This window comes from Cebidichthys violaceus, unplaced genomic scaffold (genome assembly GCF_023349555.1).
Source record: "Cebidichthys violaceus isolate CVI_PGR_0920_01 unplaced genomic scaffold, fCebVio1.0.p SCAF_32, whole genome shotgun sequence".
NCBI classification, from domain to species: Eukaryota; Metazoa; Chordata; class Actinopteri; order Perciformes; family Stichaeidae; genus Cebidichthys; species Cebidichthys violaceus.
In genome coordinates, this window is record NW_027176506.1 from 1,394,713 (window position 1) to 1,415,580 (window position 20,868).

General features: G+C 45.9%; 19 non-coding genes across 19 annotated transcripts; 8 read left to right on the forward strand and 11 right to left on the reverse strand.

Moving 5' to 3' along the window:
• Positions 1-931: 931 nt before the first annotated feature.
• On the reverse strand, positions 932-1,004 carry trnav-cac (transfer RNA valine (anticodon CAC)). The gene has a single exon. It is a non-coding gene; the product is annotated as a tRNA-Val (tRNA).
• A 241-nt stretch (positions 1,005-1,245) lies between these two features.
• On the forward strand, positions 1,246-1,317 carry trnad-guc (transfer RNA aspartic acid (anticodon GUC)). The gene has a single exon. It is a non-coding gene; the product is annotated as a tRNA-Asp (tRNA).
• Positions 1,318-2,196: 879 nt separating this feature from the next.
• On the reverse strand, positions 2,197-2,269 carry trnav-cac (transfer RNA valine (anticodon CAC)). Its single transcript has one exon. It is a non-coding gene; the product is annotated as a tRNA-Val (tRNA).
• A 241-nt stretch (positions 2,270-2,510) lies between these two features.
• Positions 2,511-2,582, forward strand: trnad-guc (transfer RNA aspartic acid (anticodon GUC)). The gene has a single exon. It is a non-coding gene; the product is annotated as a tRNA-Asp (tRNA).
• Positions 2,583-3,462: 880 nt separating this feature from the next.
• On the reverse strand, positions 3,463-3,535 carry trnav-cac (transfer RNA valine (anticodon CAC)). The gene has a single exon. It is a non-coding gene; the product is annotated as a tRNA-Val (tRNA).
• Positions 3,536-3,776: 241 nt separating this feature from the next.
• On the forward strand, positions 3,777-3,848 carry trnad-guc (transfer RNA aspartic acid (anticodon GUC)). The gene has a single exon. It is a non-coding gene; the product is annotated as a tRNA-Asp (tRNA).
• Positions 3,849-4,727: 879 nt separating this feature from the next.
• Positions 4,728-4,800, reverse strand: trnav-aac (transfer RNA valine (anticodon AAC)). The gene has a single exon. It is a non-coding gene; the product is annotated as a tRNA-Val (tRNA).
• A 1,192-nt stretch (positions 4,801-5,992) lies between these two features.
• On the reverse strand, positions 5,993-6,065 carry trnav-aac (transfer RNA valine (anticodon AAC)). Its single transcript has one exon. It is a non-coding gene; the product is annotated as a tRNA-Val (tRNA).
• Positions 6,066-7,257: 1,192 nt separating this feature from the next.
• Positions 7,258-7,330, reverse strand: trnav-cac (transfer RNA valine (anticodon CAC)). Its single transcript has one exon. It is a non-coding gene; the product is annotated as a tRNA-Val (tRNA).
• A 1,192-nt stretch (positions 7,331-8,522) lies between these two features.
• Positions 8,523-8,595, reverse strand: trnav-aac (transfer RNA valine (anticodon AAC)). The gene has a single exon. It is a non-coding gene; the product is annotated as a tRNA-Val (tRNA).
• Positions 8,596-9,787: 1,192 nt separating this feature from the next.
• trnav-cac (transfer RNA valine (anticodon CAC)) lies at positions 9,788-9,860 on the reverse strand. The gene has a single exon. It is a non-coding gene; the product is annotated as a tRNA-Val (tRNA).
• A 1,506-nt stretch (positions 9,861-11,366) lies between these two features.
• On the forward strand, positions 11,367-11,438 carry trnad-guc (transfer RNA aspartic acid (anticodon GUC)). The gene has a single exon. It is a non-coding gene; the product is annotated as a tRNA-Asp (tRNA).
• An 878-nt stretch (positions 11,439-12,316) lies between these two features.
• trnav-cac (transfer RNA valine (anticodon CAC)) lies at positions 12,317-12,389 on the reverse strand. Its single transcript has one exon. It is a non-coding gene; the product is annotated as a tRNA-Val (tRNA).
• A 241-nt stretch (positions 12,390-12,630) lies between these two features.
• Positions 12,631-12,702, forward strand: trnad-guc (transfer RNA aspartic acid (anticodon GUC)). The gene has a single exon. It is a non-coding gene; the product is annotated as a tRNA-Asp (tRNA).
• A 2,458-nt stretch (positions 12,703-15,160) lies between these two features.
• trnad-guc (transfer RNA aspartic acid (anticodon GUC)) lies at positions 15,161-15,232 on the forward strand. The gene has a single exon. It is a non-coding gene; the product is annotated as a tRNA-Asp (tRNA).
• An 879-nt stretch (positions 15,233-16,111) lies between these two features.
• Positions 16,112-16,184, reverse strand: trnav-cac (transfer RNA valine (anticodon CAC)). Its single transcript has one exon. It is a non-coding gene; the product is annotated as a tRNA-Val (tRNA).
• Positions 16,185-16,425: 241 nt separating this feature from the next.
• On the forward strand, positions 16,426-16,497 carry trnad-guc (transfer RNA aspartic acid (anticodon GUC)). The gene has a single exon. It is a non-coding gene; the product is annotated as a tRNA-Asp (tRNA).
• Positions 16,498-18,955: 2,458 nt separating this feature from the next.
• On the forward strand, positions 18,956-19,027 carry trnad-guc (transfer RNA aspartic acid (anticodon GUC)). Its single transcript has one exon. It is a non-coding gene; the product is annotated as a tRNA-Asp (tRNA).
• An 879-nt stretch (positions 19,028-19,906) lies between these two features.
• trnav-aac (transfer RNA valine (anticodon AAC)) lies at positions 19,907-19,979 on the reverse strand. Its single transcript has one exon. It is a non-coding gene; the product is annotated as a tRNA-Val (tRNA).
• Positions 19,980-20,868: the final 889 nt, after the last annotated feature.

A 20,868-nucleotide genomic window follows, 5' to 3' on the forward strand; every position in this document is an offset into this window, starting at 1 on the left:
AGTATCTCCGCTTGTCACGGGGAAGACCAGGGTTCGATTCCCTGACGGGGAGTTTTCTACCAGCTGCAAGTAAGACAACAGCCATTTAACACAGATTGTGGTGACATATCAAGCGTGTTCCTCCTGTCAGAGACCGCTTCACGTTGACGATATGATCAACAACCACAGCATGCATGAAAGTTTTTCACTGCTCATCAGAATGGAAAATTCATCACTACCAACATGCTGATATCTCAAATCATTTGTCCATGAAATGTGATATTCTTACCACACATTGGTTTAGGGGGGAAGCCATGGAGAAGGACTTCTGGTTGGTCTCAAGGAAGTTCTGGCAAACAATAAGACTACTCAGGAGCAGCACACAAGGTCCAGTTTTCAGTCAAGTGTGAAGCGGTTGGAATGAGAGTCGGCACCTACAAGGGAGGAGAACTGCTGTCCCTGACTCGGGGTATTGTCAGATGGTGGAACGAGCCCTGTGAGGAACTCCGGATCCCGACTAACTCAACTCGAGGTGCAGCTGAGGGACCTCAGAATTGCTTCTCTGCTCTTTGCAGATGATGTTGATCTGTTGGCTTCATCAGGCCGTGACCTTCAGCACACACTGGGGCAGTTTGCAGTCGAGTGTGAAGCAATCACTATTACAGATAGCACCTACAAGTACGAAGCCGTGGTTCACAACCAGAGAGTGGAGGATTGCTCACCCCTAGATGGGAGTGAGTGACTGCCCAAAATGACCGAGTTCAAGTATCTCTGAGAGAAAACATTATTCACATAGTGCTTCTTTTCATCCAGTTTGCTGGGAACACAACTCAAAAGACTTTGATTGTGTGGAGGACGAGCTAACACTGGGGGAGTTGTACTTATTATCCAATTTACTGACAATTCCTCTAAGGAGAGTTTTATTGTGTGGAGTAAGCAGGAATAAGAAGCGTGTTTCCACCCAGTTTCGAACGGGGGACCTTTTGCATGTGAGGCAAACGTGATAACCACTACACTACGGAAACTGCTGAAAATGACTTTTACGCATGTGCCCAAGATCATGCTACATTCACACTTGATTGCAAACATTTCAGATGCCAGACAACATGATTTCTGAATGGATTCAGTCACAGCTGCTGTGCCATTGAGTGACAGTTGTTGTCGACTAAACTCAAAGCTTCCCTTGTATAGCTCTAAGAATTCCCTTTAAAGGCCGGAACAGCGCCACCTGTTTTTTTTTCCTAGCCAAAAGTGGTACTGGAGCAGTCCTCGTTAGTATAGTGGACAGTATCTCCGCTTGTCACGCGGAAGACCAGGGTTCGATTCCCTGACGGGGAGTTTTCTACCAGCTGCAAGTAAGACAACAGCCATTTAACACAGATTGTGGTGACATATCAAGCGTGTTCCTCCTGTCAGAGACCGCTTCACGTTGACGATATGATCAACAACCACAGCATGCATGAAAGTTTTTCACTGCTCATCAGAATGGAAAATTCATCACTACCAACATGCTGATATCTCAAATCATTTGTCCATGAAATGTGATATTCTTACCACACATTGGTTTAGGGGGGAAGCCATGGAGAAGGACTTCTGGTTGGTCTCAAGGAAGTTCTGGCAAACAATAAGACTACTCAGGAGCAGCACACAAGGTCCAGTTTTCAGTCAAGTGTGAAGCGGTTGGAATGAGAGTCGGCACCTACAAGGGAGGAGAACTGCTGTCCCTGACTCGGGGTATTGTCAGATGGTGGAACGAGCCCTGTGAGGAACTCCGGATCCCGACTAACTCAACTCGAGGTGCAGCTGAGGGACCTCAGAATTGCTTCTCTGCTCTTTGCAGATGATGTTGATCTGTTGGCTTCATCAGGCCGTGACCTTCAGCACACACTGGGGCAGTTTGCAGTCGAGTGTGAAGCAATCACTATTACAGATAGCACCTACAAGTACGAAGCCGTGGTTCACAACCAGAGAGTGGAGGATTGCTCACCCCTAGATGGGAGTGAGTGACTGCCCAAAATGACCGAGTTCAAGTATCTCTGAGAGAAAACATTATTCACATAGTGCTTCTTTTCATCCAGTTTGCTGGGAACACAACTCAAAAGACTTTGATTGTGTGGAGGACGAGCTAACACTGGGGGAGTTGTACTTATTATCCAATTTACTGACAATTCCTCTCAGGAGAGTTTTATTGTGTGGAGTAAGCAGGAATAAGAAGCGTGTTTCCACCCAGTTTCGAACGGGGGACCTTTTGCATGTGAGGCAAACGTGATAACCACTACACTACGGAAACTGCTGAAAATGACTTTTACGCATGTGCCCAAGATCATGCTACATTCACACTTGATTGCAAACATTTCAGATGCCAGACAACATGATTTCTGAATGGATTCAGTCACAGCTGCTGTGCCATTGAGTGACAGTTGTTGTCGACTAAACTCAAAGCTTCCCTTGTATAGCTCTAAGAATTCCCTTTAAAGGCCGGAACAGCGCCACCTGTTTTTTTTTCCTAGCCAAAAGTGGTACTGGAGCAGTCCTCGTTAGTATAGTGGACAGTATCTCCGCTTGTCACGCGGAAGACCAGGGTTCGATTCCCTGACGGGGAGTTTTCTACCAGCTGCAAGTAAGACAACAGCCATTTAACACAGATTGTGGTGACATATCAAGCGTGTTCCTCCTGTCAGAGACCGCTTCACGTTGACGATATGATCAACAACCACAGCATGCATGAAAGTTTTTCACTGCTCATCAGAATGGAAAATTCATCACTACCAACATGCTGATATCTCAAATCATTTGTCCATGAAATGTGATATTCTTACCACACATTGGTTTAGGGGGGAAGCCATGGAGAAGGACTTCTGGTTGGTCTCAAGGAAGTTCTGGCAAACAATAAGACTACTCAGGAGCAGCACACAAGGTCCAGTTTTCAGTCAAGTGTGAAGCGGTTGGAATGAGAGTCGGCACCTACAAGGGAGGAGAACTGCTGTCCCTGACTCGGGGTATTGTCAGATGGTGGAACGAGCCCTGTGAGGAACTCCGGATCCCGACTAACTCAACTCGAGGTGCAGCTGAGGGACCTCAGAATTGCTTCTCTGCTCTTTGCAGATGATGTTGATCTGTTGGCTTCATCAGGCCGTGACCTTCAGCACACACTGGGGCAGTTTGCAGTCGAGTGTGAAGCAATCACTATTACAGATAGCACCTACAAGTACGAAGCCGTGGTTCACAACCAGAGAGTGGAGGATTGCTCACCCCTAGATGGGAGAGAGTGACTGCCCAAAATGACCGAGTTCAAGTATCTCTGAGAGAAAACATTATTCACATAGTGCTTCTTTTCATCCAGTTTGCTGGGAACACAACTCAAAAGACTTTGATTGTGTGGAAGAAGAGCTAACACTGGGGGAGTTGTACTTATTATCCAATTTACTGACAATTCTTCTAAGGAGAGTTTTATTGTGTGGAGTAAGCAGGAATAAAGAAGAGTGTTTCCGCCCAGTTTCGAACAGGGGACCTTTTGCATGTGAGGCAAATGTGATAACCACTACACTACGGAAACTGCTGAAAATGACTTTTACGCATGTGCCCAAGATCATGCTACATTCACACTTGATTGCAAACATTTCAGATGCCAGACAACATGATTTCTGAATGGATTCAGTCACAGCTGCTGTGCCATTGAGTGACAGTTGTTGTCGACTAAACTCAAAGCCTCCCTTGTATAGCTCTAAGAATTCCCTTTAAAGGCCGGAACAGCGCCACCTGTTTTTTTTTCCTAGCCAAAAGTGGTACTGGAGCAGTCCTCGTTAGTATAGTGGACAGTATCTCCGCTTGTCATGCGGAAGACCAGGGTTCGATTCCCTGACGGGGAGTTTTCTACCAGCTGCAAGTAAGACAACAGCCATTTAACACAGATTGTGGTGACATATCAAGCGTGTTCCTCCTGTCAGAGACCACTTCACATTGACGATATGATCAACAACCACAGCATGCATGAAAGTTTTTCACTGCTCATCAGAATGGAAAATTCATCACTACCAACATGCTGATATCTCAAATCATTTGTCCATGAAATGTGATATTCTTACCACACATTGGTTTAGGGGGGAAGCCATGGAGAAGGACTTCTGGTTGGTCTCAAGGAAGTTCTGGCCAACAATGAGACTACTCAGGAGCAGCACACAAGGTCCAGTTTTCAGTCAAGTGTGAAGCGGTTGGAATGAGAGTCGGCACCTACAAGGGAGGAGAACTGCTGTCCCTGACTCGGGGTATTGTCAGATGGTGGAACGAGCCCTGTGAGGAACTCCGGATCCCGACCAACTCAACTCGAGGTGCAGCTGAGGGACCTCAGAATTGCTTCTCTGCTCTTTGCAGATGATGTTGATCTGTTGGCTTCATCAGGCCGTGACCTTCAGCACACACTGGGGCAGTTTGCAGTCGAGTGTGAAGCAATCACTATTACAGATAGCACCTACAAGTACGAAGCCGTGGTTCACAACCAGAGAGTGGAGGATTGCTCACCCCTAGATGGGAGTGAGTGACTGCCCAAAATGACTGAGTTCAAGTATCTCTGAGAGAAAACATTATTCACATCGTGCTTCTTCTCATCCAGTTTGCTGGGAACACAACTCAAAAGATTTTGATTGTGTGGAGGAAGAGCTAACACTGGGGGAGTTGTACTTATTATCCAATTTACTGACAATTCCTCTAAGTAGAGTTTTATTGTGTGGAGTAAGCAGGAATAAGAAGAGTGTTTCCTCCCTGTTTTGAACAGGGGACCTTTTGTGTGTTAGGCAAACGTGATAACCACTACACTACGGAAACTGCTGAAAATGACTTTTACGCATGTGCCCAAGATCATGCTACATTCACACTTGATTGCAAACATTTCAGATGCCAGACAACATGATTTCTGAATGGATTCAGTCACAGCTGCTGTGCCATTGAGTGACAGTTGTTGTCGACTAAACTCAAAGCCTCCCTTGTATAGCTCTAAGAATTCCCTTTAAAGGCCGGAACAGCGCCACCTGTTTTTTTTTCCTAGCCAAAAGTGGTACTGGAGCAGTCCTCGTTAGTATAGTGGACAGTATCTCCGCTTGTCACGGGGAAGACCAGGGTTCGATTCCCTGACGGGGAGTTTTCTACCAGCTGCAAGTAAGACAACAGCCATTTAACACAGATTGTGGTGACATATCAAGTGTGTTCCTCCTGTCAGAGACCACTTCACATTGACGATATGATCAACAACCACAGCATGCATGAAAGTTTTTCACTGCTCATCAGAATGGAAAATTCATCACTACCAACATGCTGATATCTCAAATCATTTGTCCATGAAATGTGATATTCTTACCACACATTGGTTTAGGGGGGAAGCCATGGAGAAGGACTTCTGGTTGGTCTCAAGGAAGTTCTGGCCAACAATGAGACTACTCAGGAGCAGCACACAAGGTCCAGTTTTCAGTCAAGTGTGAAGCGGTTGGAATGAGAGTCGGCACCTACAAGGGAGGAGAACTGCTGTCCCTGACTCGGGGTATTGTCAGATGGTGGAACGAGCCCTGTGAGGAACTCCGGATCCCGACCAACTCAACTCGAGGTGCAGCTGAGGGACCTCAGAATTGCTTCTCTGCTCTTTGCAGATGATGTTGATCTGTTGGCTTCATCAGGCCGTGACCTTCAGCACACACTGGGGCAGTTTGCAGTCGAGTGTGAAGCAATCACTATTACAGATAGCACCTACAAGTACGAAGCCGTGGTTCACAACCAGAGAGTGGAGGATTGCTCACCCCTAGATGGGAGAGAGTGACTGCCCAAAATGACTGAGTTCAAGTATCTCTGAGAGAAAACATTATTCACATCGTGCTTCTTCTCATCCAGTTTGCTGGGAACACAACTCAAAAGATTTTGATTGTGTGGAGGAAGAGCTAACACTGGGGGAGTTGTACTTATTATCCAATTTACTGACAATTCCTCTAAGTAGAGTTTTATTGTGTGGAGTAAGCAGGAATAAGAAGAGTGTTTCCTCCCTGTTTTGAACAGGGGACCTTTTGCGTGTTAGGCAAACGTGATAACCACTACACTACGGAAACTGCTGAAAATGACTTTTACGCATGTGCCCAAGATCATGCTACATTCACACTTGATTGCAAACATTTCAGATGCCAGACAACATGATTTCTGAATGGATTCAGTCACAGCTGCTGTGCCATTGAGTGACAGTTGTTGTCGACTAAACTCAAAGCCTTCCTTGTATAGCTCTAAGAATTCCCTTTAAAGGCCGGAACAGCGCCACCTGTTTTTTTTTCCTAGCCAAAAGTGGTACTGGAGCAGTCCTCGTTAGTATAGTGGACAGTATCTCCGCTTGTCACGGGGAAGACCAGGGTTCGATTCCCTGACGGGGAGTTTTCTACCAGCTGCAAGTAAGACAACAGCCATTTAACACAGATTGTGGTGACATATCAAGCGTGTTCCTCCTGTCAGAGACCGCTTCACGTTGACGATATGATCAACAACCACAGCATGCATGAAAGTTTTTCACTGCTCATCAGAATGGAAAATTCATCACTACCAACATGCTGATATCTCAAATCATTTGTCCATGAAATGTGATATTCTTACCACACATTGGTTTAGGGGGGAAGCCATGGAGAAGGACTTCTGGTTGGTCTCAAGGAAGTTCTGGCAAACAATAAGACTACTCAGGAGCAGCACACAAGGTCCAGTTTTCAGTCAAGTGTGAAGCGGTTGGAATGAGAGTCGGCACCTACAAGGGAGGAGAACTGCTGTCCCTGACTCGGGGTATTGTCAGATGGTGGAACGAGCCCTGTGAGGAACTCCGGATCCCGACTAACTCAACTCGAGGTGCAGCTGAGGGACCTCAGAATTGCTTCTCTGCTCTTTGCAGATGATGTTGATCTGTTGGCTTCATCAGGCCGTGACCTTCAGCACACACTGGGGCAGTTTGCAGTCGAGTGTGAAGCAATCACTATTACAGATAGCACCTACAAGTACGAAGCCGTGGTTCACAACCAGAGAGTGGAGGATTGCTCACCCCTAGATGGGAGTGAGTGACTGCCCAAAATGACCGAGTTCAAGTATCTCTGAGAGAAAACATTATTCACATAGTGCTTCTTTTCATCCAGTTTGCTGGGAACACAACTCAAAAGACTTTGATTGTGTGGAGGACGAGCTAACACTGGGGGAGTTGTACTTATTATCCAATTTACTGACAATTCCTCGAAGGAGAGTTTTATTGTGTGGAGTAAGCAGGAATAAGAAGCGCGTTTCCACCCAGTTTCGAACGGGGGACCTTTTGCATGTGAGGCAAACGTGATAACCACTACACTACGGAAACTGCTGAAAATGACTTTTACGCATGTGCCCAAGATCATGCTACATTCACACTTGATTGCAAACATTTCAGATGCCAGACAACATGATTTCTGAATGGATTCAGTCACAGCTGCTGTGCCATTGAGTGACAGTTGTTGTCGACTAAACTCAAAGCCTCCCTTGTATAGCTCTAAGAATTCCCTTTAAAGGCCGGAACAGCGCCACCTGTTTTTTTTTCCTAGCCAAAAGTGGTACTGGAGCAGTCCTCGTTAGTATAGTGGACAGTATCTCCGCTTGTCACGGGGAAGACCAGGGTTCGATTCCCTGACGGGGAGTTTTCTACCAGGTGCAAATAAGACAACAGCCATTTAACACAGATTGTGGTGACATATCAAGCGTGTTCCTCCTGTCAGAGACCACTTCACATTGACGATATGATCAACAACCACAGCATGCATGAAAGTTTTTCACTGCTCATCAGAATGGAAAATTCATCACTACCAACATGCTGATATCTCAAATCATTTGTCCATGAAATGTGATATTCTTACCACACATTGGTTTAGGGGGGAAGCCATGGAGAAGGACTTCTGGTTGGTCTCAAGGAAGTTCTGGCCAACAATGAGACTACTCAGGAGCAGCACACAAGGTCCAGTTTTCAGTCAAGTGTGAAGCGGTTGGAATGAGAGTCGGCACCTACAAGGGAGGAGAACTGCTGTCCCTGACTCGGGGTATTGTCAGATGGTGGAACGAGCCCTGTGAGGAACTCCGGATCCCGACTAACTCAACTCGAGGTGCAGCTGAGGGACCTCAGAATTGCTTCTCTGCTCTTTGCAGATGATGTTGATCTGTTGGCTTCATCAGGCCGTGACCTTCAGCACACACTGGGGCAGTTTGCAGTCGAGTGTGAAGCAATCACTATTACAGATAGCACCTACAAGTACGAAGCCGTGGTTCACAACCAGAGAGTGGAGGATTGCTCACCCCTAGATGGGAGTGAGTGACTGCCCAAAATGACCGAGTTCAAGTATCTCTGAGAGAAAACATTATTCACATAGTGCTTCTTTTCATCCAGTTTGCTGGGAACACAACTCAAAAGACTTTGATTGTGTGGAGGACGAGCTAACACTGGGGGAGTTGTACTTATTATCCAATTTACTGACAATTCCTCTAAGGAGAGTTTTATTGTGTGGAGTAAGCAGGAATAAGAAGAGTGTTTCCGCCCTGTTTTGAACAGGGGACCTTTTGCCTGTTAGGCAAACGTGATAACCACTACACTACGGAAACTGCTGAAAATGACTTTTACGCATGTGCCCAAGATCATGCTACATTCACACTTGATTGCAAAAATTTCAGATGCCAGACAACATGATTTCTGAATGGATTCAGTCACAGCTGCTGTGCCATTGAGTGACAGTTGTTGTCGACTAAACTCAAAGCCTCCCTTGTATAGCTCTAAGAATTCCCTTTAAAGGCCGGAACAGCGCCACCTGTTTTTTTTTCCTAGCCAAAAGTGGTACTGGAGCAGTCCTCGTTAGTATAGTGGACAGTATCTCTGCTTGTCACGCGGAAGACCAGTGTTCGATTCCCTGACGGGGAGTTTTCTACCAGGTGCAAGTAAGACAACAGCCATTTAACACAGATTGTGGTGACATATCAAGCGTGTTCCTCCTGTCAGAGACCACTTCACATTGACGATATGATCAACAACCACAGCATGCATGAAAGTTTTTCACTGCTCATCAGAATGGAAAATTCATCACTACCAACATGCTGATATCTCAAATCATTTGTCCATGAAATGTGATATTCTTACCACACATTGGTTTAGGGGGGAAGCCATGGAGAAGGACTTCTGGTTGGTCTCAAGGAAGTTCTGGCCAACAATGAGACTACTCAGGAGCAGCACACAAGGTCCAGTTTTCAGTCAAGTGTGAAGCGGTTGGAATGAGAGTCGGCACCTACAAGGGAGGAGAACTGCTGTCCCTGACTCGGGGTATTGTCAGATGGTGGAACGAGCCCTGTGAGGAACTCCGGATCCCGACCAACTCAACTCGAGATGCAGCTGAGGGACCTCAGAATTGCTTCTCTGCTCTTTGCAGATGATGTTGATCTGTTGGCTTCATCAGGCCGTGACCTTCAGCACACACTGGGGCAGTTTGCAGTCGAGTGTGAAGCAATCATTATTACAGATAGCACCTACAAGTACGAAGCCGTGGTTCACAACCAGAGAGTGGAGGATTGCTCACCCCTAGATGGGAGTGAGTGACTGCCCAAAATGACCGAGTTCAAGTATCTCTGAGAGAAAACATTATTCACATAGTGCTTCTTTTCATCCAGTTTGCTGGGAACACAACTCAAAAGACTTTGATTGTGTGGAGGAAGAGCTAACACTGGGGGAGTTGTACTTATTATCCAATTTACTGACAATTCCTCTAAGTAGAGTTTTATTGTGTGGAGTAAGCAGGAATAAGAAGAGTGTTTCCACCCAGTTTCGAACGGGGGACCTTTTGCATGTGAGGCAAACGTGATAACCACTACACTACGGAAACTGCTGAAAATGACTTTTACGCATGTGCCCAAGATCATGCTACATTCACACTTGATTGCAAACATTTCAGATGCCAGACAACATGATTTCTGAATGGATTCAGTCACAGCTGCTGTGCCATTGAGTGACAGTTGTTGTCGACTAAACTCAAAGCCTCCCTTGTATAGCTCTAAGAATTCCCTTTAAAGGCCGGAACAGCGCCACCTGTTTTTTTTTCCTAGCCAAAAGTGGTACTGGAGCAGTCCTCGTTAGTATAGTGGACAGTATCTCTGCTTGTCACGCGGAAGACCAGTGTTCGATTCCCTGACGGGGAGTTTTCTACCAGGTGCAAGTAAGACAACAGCCATTTAACACAGATTGTGGTGACATATCAAGCGTGTTCCTCCTGTCAGAGACCACTTCACATTGACGATATGATCAACAACCACAGCATGCATGAAAGTTTTTCACTGCTCATCAGAATGGAAAATTCATCACTACCAACATGCTGATATCTCAAATCATTTGTCCATGAAATGTGATATTCTTACCACACATTGGTTTAGGGGGGAAGCCATGGAGAAGGACTTCTGGTTGGTCTCAAGGAAGTTCTGGCCAACAATGAGACTACTCAGGAGCAGCACACAAGGTCCAGTTTTCAGTCAAGTGTGAAGCGGTTGGAATGAGAGTCGGCACCTACAAGGGAGGAGAACTGCTGTCCCTGACTCGGGGTATTGTCAGATGGTGGAACGAGCCCTGTGAGGAACTCCGGATCCCGACCAACTCAACTCGAGATGCAGCTGAGGGACCTCAGAATTGCTTCTCTGCTCTTTGCAGATGATGTTGATCTGTTGGCTTCATCAGGCCGTGACCTTCAGCACACAGTGGGGCAGTTTGCAGTCGAGTGTGAAGCAATCATTATTACAGATAGCACCTACAAGTACGAAGCCGTGGTTCACAACCAGAGAGTGGAGGATTGCTCACCCCTAGATGGGAGTGAGTGACTGCCCAAAATGACCGAGTTCAAGTATCTCTGAGAGAAAACATTATTCACATAGTGCTTCTTTTCATCCAGTTTGCTGGGAACACAACTCAAAAGACTTTGATTGTGTGGAGGAAGAGCTAACACTGGGGGATTTGTACTTATTATCCAATTTACTGACAATTCCTCTAAGTAGAGTTTTATTGTGTGGAGTAAGCAGGAATAAGAAGAGTGTTTCCGCCCAGTTTCGAACGGGGGACCTTTTGCATGTGAGGCAAACGCGATAACCACTACACTACTGAAACTGCTGAAAATGACTTTTACGCATGTGCCCAAGATCATGTTACATTCACACTTGATTGCAAAAGTTTCAGATGCCAGACAACATGATTTCTGAATGGATTCAGTCACAGCTGCTGTGCCATTGAGTGACAGTTGTTGTCGACTAAACTCAAAGCCTCCCTTGTATAGCTCTAAGAATTCCCTTTAAAGGCCGGAACAGCGCCACCTGTTTTTTTTTCCTAGCCAAAAGTGGTACTGGAGCAGTCCTCGTTAGTATAGTGGACAGTATCTCTGCTTGTCACGCGGAAGACCAGGGTTCGATTCCCTGACGGGGAGTTTTCTACCAGGTGCAAGTAAGACAACAGCCATTTAACACAGATTGTGTTGTCATATCAAGCGTGTTCCTCCTGTCAGAGACCACTTCACATTGACGATATGATCAACAACCACAGCATGCATGAAAGTTTTTCACTGCTCATCAGAATGGAAAATTCATCACTACCAACATGCTGATATCTCAAATCATTTGTCCATGAAATGTGATATTCTTACCACACATTGGTTTAGGGGGAAGCCATGGAGAAGGACTTCTGGTTGGTCTCAAGGAAGTTCTGGCAAACAATAAGACTACTCAGGAGCAGCACACAAGGTCCAGTTTTCAGTCAAGTGTGAAGCGGTTGGAATGAGAGTCGGCACCTACAAGGGAGGAGAACTGCTGTCCCTGACTCGGGGTATTGTCAGATGGTGGAACGAGCCCTGTGAGGAACTCCGGATCCCGACCAACTCAACTCGAGGTGCAGCTGAGGGACCTCAGAATTGCTTCTCTGCTCTTTGCAGATGATGTTGATCTGTTGGCTTCATCAGGCCGTGACCTTCAGCACACACTGGGGCAGTTTGCAGTCGAGTGTGAAGCAATCATTATTACAGATAGCACCTACAAGTACGAAGCCGTGGTTCACAACCAGAGAGTGGAGGATTGCTCACCCCTAGATGGGAGTGAGTGACTGCCCAAAATGACCGAGTTCAAGTATCTCTGAGAGAAAACATTATTCACATAGTGCTTCTTTTCATCCAGTTTGCTGGGAACACAACTCAAAAGACTTTGATTGTGTGGAAGAAGAGCTAACACTGGGGGAGTTGTACTTATTATCCAATTTACTGACAATTCCTCTAAGTAGAGTTTTATTGTGTGGAGTAAGCAGGAATAAGTAGAGTGTTTCCACCCAGTTTCGAACGGGGGACCTTTTGCATGTGAGGCAAACGTGATAACCACTACACTACGGAAACTGCTGAAAATGACTTTTACGCATGTGCCCAAGATCATGCTACATTCACACTTGATTGCAAACATTTCAGATGCCAGACAACATGATTTCTGAATGGATTCAGTCACAGCTGCTGTGCCATTGAGTGACAGTTGTTGTCGACTAAACTCAAAGCTTCCCTTGTATAGCTCTAAGAATTCCCTTTAAAGGCCGGAACAGCGCCACCTGTTTTTTTTTCCGAGCCAAAAGTGGTACTGGAGCAGTCCTCGTTAGTATAGTGGACAGTATCTCTGCTTGTCACGCGGAAGACCAGGGTTCGATTCCCTGACGGGGAGTTTTCTACCAGGTGCAAGTAAGACAACAGCCATTTAACACAGATTGTGTTGTCATATCAAGCGTGTTCCTCCTGTCAGAGACCACTTCACATTGACGATATGATCAACAACCACAGCATGCATGAAAGTTTTTCACTGCTCATCAGAATGGAAAATTCATCACTACCAACATGCTGATATCTCAAATCATTTGTCCATGAAATGTGATATTCTTACCACACATTGGTTTAGGGGGAAGCCATGGAGAAGGACTTCTGGTTGGTCTCAAGGAAGTTCTGGCAAACAATAAGACTACTCAGGAGCAGCACACAAGGTCCAGTTTTCAGTCAAGTGTGAAGCGGTTGGAATGAGAGTCGGCACCTACAAGGGAGGAGAACTGCTGTCCCTGACTCGGGGTATTGTCAGATGGTGGAACGAGCCCTGTGAGGAACTCCGGATCCCGACCAACTCAACTCGAGGTGCAGCTGAGGGACCTCAGAATTGCTTCTCTGCTCTTTGCAGATGATGTTGATCTGTTGGCTTCATCAGGCCGTGACCTTCAGCACACACTGGGGCAGTTTGCAGTCGAGTGTGAAGCAATCATTATTACAGATAGCACCTACAAGTACGAAGCCGTGGTTCACAACCAGAGAGTGGAGGATTGCTCACCCCTAGATGGGAGTGAGTGACTGCCCAAAATGACCGAGTTCAAGTATCTCTGAGAGAAAACATTATTCACATAGTGCTTCTTTTCATCCAGTTTGCTGGGAACACAACTCAAAAGACTTTGATTGTGTGGAAGAAGAGCTAACACTGGGGGAGTTGTACTTATTATCCAATTTACTGACAATTCCTCTAAGTAGAGTTTTATTGTGTGGAGTAAGCAGGAATAAGTAGAGTGTTTCCACTCAGTTTCAAACGGGGGACCTTTTGCATGTGAGGCAAACGTGATAACCACTACACTACGGAAACTGCTGAAAATGACTTTTACGCATGTGCCCAAGATCATGCTACATTCACACTTGATTGCAAACATTTCAGATGCCAGACAACATGATTTCTGAATGGATTCAGTCACAGCTGCTGTGCCATTGAGTGACAGTTGTTGTCGACTAAACTCAAAGCTTCCCTTGTATAGCTCTAAGAATTCCCTTTAAAGGCCGGAACAGCGCCACCTGTTTTTTTTTCCTAGCCAAAAGTGGTACTGGAGCAGTCCTCGTTAGTATAGTGGACAGTATCTCCGCTTGTCACGCGGAAGACCAGGGTTCGATTCCCTGACAGGGAGTTTTCTACCAGGTGCAAGTAAGACAACAGCCATTTAACACAGATTGTGGTGACATATCAAGCGTGTTCCTCCTGTCAGAGACCACTTCACATTGACGATATGATCAACAACCACAGCATGCATGAAAGTTTTTCACTGCTCATCAGAATGGAAAATTCATCACTACCAACATGCTGATATCTCAAATCATTTGTCCATGAAATGTGATATTCTTACCACACATTGGTTTAGGGGGGAAGCCATGGAGAAGGACTTCTGGTTGGTCTCAAGGAAGTTCTGGCAAACAATAAGACTACTCAGGAGCAGCACACAAGGTCCAGTTTTCAGTCAAGTGTGAAGCGGTTGGAATGAGAGTCGGCACCTACAAGGGAGGAGAACTGCTGTCCCTGACTCGGGGTATTGTCAGATGGTGGAACGAGCCCTGTGAGGAACTCCGGATCCCGACCAACTCAACTCGAGGTGCAGCTGAGGGACCTCAGAATTGCTTCTCTGCTCTTTGCAGATGATGTTGATCTGTTGGCTTCATCAGGCCGTGACCTTCAGCACACACTGGGGCAGTTTGCAGTCGAGTGTGAAGCAATCACTATTACAGATAGCACCTACAAGTACGAAGCCGTGGTTCACAACCAGAGAGTGGAGGATTGCTCACCCCTAGATGGGAGAGAGTGACTGCCCAAAATGACCGAGTTCAAGTATCTCTGAGAGAAAACATTATTCACATAGTGCTTCTTTTCATCCAGTTTGCTGGGAACACAACTCAAAAGACTTTGATTGTGTGGAAGAAGAGCTAACACTGGGGGAGTTGTACTTATTATCCAATTTACTGACAATTCTTCTAAGGAGAGTTTTATTGTGAGGAGTAAGCAGGAATAAAGAAGAGTGTTTCCACCCAGTTTCGAACGGTGGACCTTTTGCATGTGAGGCAAATGTGATAACCACTACACTACGGAAACTGCTGAAAATGACTTTTACGCATGTGCCCAAGATCATGCTACATTCACACTTGATTGCAAACATTTCAGATGCCAGACAACATGATTTCTGAATGGATTCAGTCACAGCTGCTGTGCCATTGAGTGACAGTTGTTGTCGACTAAACTCAAAGCCTCCCTTGTATAGCTCTAAGAATTCCCTTTAAAGGCCGGAACAGCGCCACCTGTTTTTTTTTCCTAGCCAAAAGTGGTACTGGAGCAGTCCTCGTTAGTATAGTGGACAGTATCTCCGCTTGTCATGCGGAAGACCAGGGTTCGATTCCCTGACGGGGAGTTTTCTACCAGGTGCAAGTAAGACAACAGCCATTTAACACAGATTGTGGTGACATATCAAGCGTGTTCCTCCTGTCAGAGACCACTTCACATTGACGATATGATCAACAACCACAGCATGCATGAAAGTTTTTCACTGCTCATCAGAATGGAAAATTCATCACTACCAACATGCTGATATCTCAAATCATTTGTCCATGAAATGTGATATTCTTACCACACATTGGTTTAGGGGGGAAGCCATGGAGAAGGACTTCTGGTTGGTCTCAAGGAAGTTCTGGCCAACAATGAGACTACTCAGGAGCAGCACACAAGGTCCAGTTTTCAGTCAAGTGTGAAGCGGTTGGAATGAGAGTCGGCACCTACAAGGGAGGAGAACTGCTGTCCCTGACTCGGGGTATTGTCAGATGGTGGAACGAGCCCTGTGAGGAACTCCGGATCCCGACCAACTCAACTCGAGGTGCAGCTGAGGGACCTCAGAATTGCTTCTCTGCTCTTTGCAGATGATGTTGATCTGTTGGCTTCATCAGGCCGTGACCTTCAGCACACACTGGGGCAGTTTGCAGTCGAGTGTGAAGCAATCATTATTACAGATAGCACCTACAAGTACGAAGCCGTGGTTCACAACCAGAGAGTGGAGGATTGCTCACCCCTAGATGGGAGTGAGTGACTGCCCAAAATGACCGAGTTCAAGTATCTCTGAGAGAAAACATTATTCACATAGTGCTTCTTTTCATCCAGTTTGCTGGGAACACAACTCAAAAGACTTTGATTGTGTGGAAGAAGAGCTAACACTGGGGGAGTTGTACTTATTATCCAATTTACTGACAATTCCTCTAAGTAGAGTTTTATTGTGTGGAGTAAGCAGGAATAAGTAGAGTGTTTCCACCCAGTTTCGAACGGGGGACCTTTTGCATGTGAGGCAAACGTGATAACCACTACACTACGGAAACTGCTGAAAATGACTTTTACGCATGTGCCCAAGATCATGCTACATTCACACTTGATTGCAAACATTTCAGATGCCAGACAACATGATTTCTGAATGGATTCAGTCACAGCTGCTGTGCCATTGAGTGACAGTTGTTGTCGACTAAACTCAAAGCTTCCCTTGTATAGCTCTAAGAATTCCCTTTAAAGGCCGGAACAGCGCCACCTGTTTTTTTTTCCGAGCCAAAAGTGGTACTGGAGCAGTCCTCGTTAGTATAGTGGACAGTATCTCTGCTTGTCACGCGGAAGACCAGGGTTCGATTCCCTGACGGGGAGTTTTCTACCAGGTGCAAGTAAGACAACAGCCATTTAACACAGATTGTGTTGTCATATCAAGCGTGTTCCTCCTGTCAGAGACCACTTCACATTGACGATATGATCAACAACCACAGCATGCATGAAAGTTTTTCACTGCTCATCAGAATGGAAAATTCATCACTACCAACATGCTGATATCTCAAATCATTTGTCCATGAAATGTGATATTCTTACCACACATTGGTTTAGGGGGAAGCCATGGAGAAGGACTTCTGGTTGGTCTCAAGGAAGTTCTGGCAAACAATAAGACTACTCAGGAGCAGCACACAAGGTCCAGTTTTCAGTCAAGTGTGAAGCGGTTGGAATGAGAGTCGGCACCTACAAGGGAGGAGAACTGCTGTCCCTGACTCGGGGTATTGTCAGATGGTGGAACGAGCCCTGTGAGGAACTCCGGATCCCGACCAACTCAACTCGAGGTGCAGCTGAGGGACCTCAGAATTGCTTCTCTGCTCTTTGCAGATGATGTTGATCTGTTGGCTTCATCAGGCCGTGACCTTCAGCACACACTGGGGCAGTTTGCAGTCGAGTGTGAAGCAATCATTATTACAGATAGCACCTACAAGTACGAAGCCGTGGTTCACAACCAGAGAGTGGAGGATTGCTCACCCCTAGATGGGAGTGAGTGACTGCCCAAAATGACCGAGTTCAAGTATCTCTGAGAGAAAACATTATTCACATAGTGCTTCTTTTCATCCAGTTTGCTGGGAACACAACTCAAAAGACTTTGATTGTGTGGAAGAAGAGCTAACACTGGGGGAGTTGTACTTATTATCCAATTTACTGACAATTCCTCTAAGTAGAGTTTTATTGTGTGGAGTAAGCAGGAATAAGTAGAGTGTTTCCACTCAGTTTCAAACGGGGGACCTTTTGCATGTGAGGCAAACGTGATAACCACTACACTACGGAAACTGCTGAAAATGACTTTTACGCATGTGCCCAAGATCATGCTACATTCACACTTGATTGCAAACATTTCAGATGCCAGACAACATGATTTCTGAATGGATTCAGTCACAGCTGCTGTGCCATTGAGTGACAGTTGTTGTCGACTAAACTCAAAGCTTCCCTTGTATAGCTCTAAGAATTCCCTTTAAAGGCCGGAACAGCGCCACCTGTTTTTTTTTCCTAGCCAAAAGTGGTACTGGAGCAGTCCTCGTTAGTATAGTGGACAGTATCTCCGCTTGTCACGCGGAAGACCAGGGTTCGATTCCCTGACAGGGAGTTTTCTACCAGGTGCAAGTAAGACAACAGCCATTTAACACAGATTGTGGTGACATATCAAGCGTGTTCCTCCTGTCAGAGACCACTTCACATTGACGATATGATCAACAACCACAGCATGCATGAAAGTTTTTCACTGCTCATCAGAATGGAAAATTCATCACTACCAACATGCTGATATCTCAAATCATTTGTCCATGAAATGTGATATTCTTACCACACATTGGTTTAGGGGGGAAGCCATGGAGAAGGACTTCTGGTTGGTCTCAAGGAAGTTCTGGCAAACAATAAGACTACTCAGGAGCAGCACACAAGGTCCAGTTTTCAGTCAAGTGTGAAGCGGTTGGAATGAGAGTCGGCACCTACAAGGGAGGAGAACTGCTGTCCCTGACTCGGGGTATTGTCAGATGGTGGAACGAGCCCTGTGAGGAACTCCGGATCCCGACCAACTCAACTCGAGGTGCAGCTGAGGGACCTCAGAATTGCTTCTCTGCTCTTTGCAGATGATGTTGATCTGTTGGCTTCATCAGGCCGTGACCTTCAGCACACACTGGGGCAGTTTGCAGTCGAGTGTGAAGCAATCACTATTACAGATAGCACCTACAAGTACGAAGCCGTGGTTCACAACCAGAGAGTGGAGGATTGCTCACCCCTAGATGGGAGAGAGTGACTGCCCAAAATGACCGAGTTCAAGTATCTCTGAGAGAAAACATTATTCACATAGTGCTTCTTTTCATCCAGTTTGCTGGGAACACAACTCAAAAGACTTTGATTGTGTGGAAGAAGAGCTAACACTGGGGGAGTTGTACTTATTATCCAATTTACTGACAATTCTTCTAAGGAGAGTTTTATTGTGAGGAGTAAGCAGGAATAAAGAAGAGTGTTTCCACCCAGTTTCGAACGGTGGACCTTTTGCATGTGAGGCAAATGTGATAACCACTACACTACGGAAACTGCTGAAAATGACTTTTACGCATGTGCCCAAGATCATGCTACATTCACACTTGATTGCAAACATTTCAGATGCCAGACAACATGATTTCTGAATGGATTCAGTCACAGCTGCTGTGCCATTGAGTGACAGTTGTTGTCGACTAAACTCAAAGCCTCCCTTGTATAGCTCTAAGAATTCCCTTTAAAGGCCGGAACAGCGCCACCTGTTTTTTTTTCCTAGCCAAAAGTGGTACTGGAGCAGTCCTCGTTAGTATAGTGGACAGTATCTCCGCTTGTCATGCGGAAGACCAGGGTTCGATTCCCTGACGGGGAGTTTTCTACCAGGTGCAAGTAAGACAACAGCCATTTAACACAGATTGTGGTGACATATCAAGCGTGTTCCTCCTGTCAGAGACCACTTCACATTGACGATATGATCAACAACCACAGCATGCATGAAAGTTTTTCACTGCTCATCAGAATGGAAAATTCATCACTACCAACATGCTGATATCTCAAATCATTTGTCCATGAAATGTGATATTCTTACCACACATTGGTTTAGGGGGGAAGCCATGGAGAAGGACTTCTGGTTGGTCTCAAGGAAGTTCTGGCCAACAATGAGACTACTCAGGAGCAGCACACAAGGTCCAGTTTTCAGTCAAGTGTGAAGCGGTTGGAATGAGAGTCGGCACCTACAAGGGAGGAGAACTGCTGTCCCTGACTCGGGGTATTGTCAGATGGTGGAACGAGCCCTGTGAGGAACTCCGGATCCCGACCAACTCAACTCGAGGTGCAGCTGAGGGACCTCAGAATTGCTTCTCTGCTCTTTGCAGATGATGTTGATCTGTTGGCTTCATCAGGCCGTGACCTTCAGCACACACTGGGGCAGTTTGCAGTCGAGTGTGAAGCAATCACTATTACAGATAGCACCTACAAGTACGAAGCCGTGGTTCACAACCAGAGAGTGGAGGATTGCTCACCCCTAGATGGGAGTGAGTGACTGCCCAAAATGACTGAGTTCAAGTATCTCTGAGAGAAAACATTATTCACATAGTGCTTCTTTTCATCCAGTTTGCTGGGAACACAACTCAAAAGATTTTGATTGTGTGGAGGAAGAGCTAACACTGGGGGAGTTGTACTTATTATCCAATTTACTGACAATTCCTCTAAGTAGAGTTTTATTGTGTGGAGTAAGCAGGAATAAGAAGAGTGTTTCCTCCCTGTTTTGAACAGGGGACCTTTTGCGTGTTAGGCAAACGTGATAACCACTACACTACGGAAACTGCTGAAAATGACTTTTACGCATGTGCCCAAGATCATGCTACATTCACACTTGATTGCAAACATTTCAGATGCCAGACAACATGATTTCTGAATGGATTCAGTCACAGCTGCTGTGCCATTGAGTGACAGTTGTTGTCGACTAAACTCAAAGCCTCCCTTGTATAGCTCTAAGAATTCCCTTTAAAGGCCGGAACAGCGCCACCTGTTTTTTTTTCCTAGCCAAAAGTGGTACTGGAGCAGTCCTCGTTAGTATAGTGGACAGTATCTCCGCTTGTCACGGGGAAGACCAGGGTTCGATTCCCTGACGGGGAGTTTTCTACCAGCTGCAAGTAAGACAACAGCCATTTAACACAGATTGTGGTGACATATCAAGCGTGTTCCTCCTGTCAGAGACCACTTCACATTGACGATATGATCAACAACCACAGCATGCATGAAAGTTTTTCACTGCTCATCAGAATGGAAAATTCATCACTACCAACATGCTGATATCTCAAATCATTTGTCCATGAAATGTGATATTCTTACCACACATTGGTTTAGGGGGGAAGCCATGGAGAAGGACTTCTGGTTGGTCTCAAGGAAGTTCTGGCCAACAATGAGACTACTCAGGAGCAGCACACAAGGTCCAGTTTTCAGTCAAGTGTGAAGCGGTTGGAATGAGAGTCGGCACCTACAAGGGAGGAGAACTGCTGTCCCTGACTCGGGGTATTGTCAGATGGTGGAACGAGCCCTGTGAGGAACTCCGGATCCCGACCAACTCAACTCGAGGTGCAGCTGAGGGACCTCAGAATTGCTTCTCTGCTCTTTGCAGATGATGTTGATCTGTTGGCTTCATCAGGCCGTGACCTTCAGCACACACTGGGGCAGTTTGCAGTCGAGTGTGAA